A 733-nucleotide genomic window follows, 5' to 3' on the forward strand; every position below is an offset into this window, starting at 1 on the left:
TTCGCTCTCGGTGCTCCAGCTGCTCAAGAACCTCGGGTGCGTTCCGTCGGCCGCCCACGTGGCGCACACGCAGCACGTACTCTCGGAGCTCCAGCGTCTCTCGGGCGCCGTCCATGCTCTGCCGTTTGGCTCGCATGCGCTCGGCCGCAAAGGCGACATTGATGTCTGCCTCGTCATGCACGAGCCGCCGCGCCAGGCAGTGGCTACCGTCGCCCAGCGCTTGCGCGACGCAGGTATCAACGACGTCTACGAGTCGGGGAGCGCCCGCTGTCCGCTGCTCAAGGTGCGCTGGCTGGACATGACGGCGCCACCGGTCGAGCTCGACATTGTGTTTGTCGACGCGCGCGTGTATGCTGCTCGTCCTGCTAACGAGCCAGTGAGCGCGCTCTCGACGGATCCCAACGACCGCGCGCTCCTCGGTCTGCAGCACCTCGCAGCCATCACGGCGCTCGTGGCGTCGAGTCCTATCTCGCTCGACACGTTTGCGCGCGTCGTCGATATGGTGCTCTTGCTGCTCAAGGCTCAGTGCGCGCATGGCACGACTGCGAATGGACTCCCGAGCTTCAAGCTCACGCACCTCGTGGCCACGTACGTGGCGTCATTGCCGCGTGCGATGCCGCTCAAGGACGTGGTCGCGGGCTTCTTTGCGCACGCCGCGTCACTCTCGGCCGTCCAATGGGAAGACGGCGTCTTGTCGCATGTATTTGTGGCGCCGGCACTTGGTGCGCGTCGC

This window comes from Saprolegnia parasitica (genome assembly GCF_000151545.1).
Source record: "Saprolegnia parasitica CBS 223.65 unplaced genomic scaffold supercont2.105, whole genome shotgun sequence".
Lineage (NCBI taxonomy): Eukaryota > Oomycota > Saprolegniomycetes > Saprolegniales > Saprolegniaceae > Saprolegnia > Saprolegnia parasitica.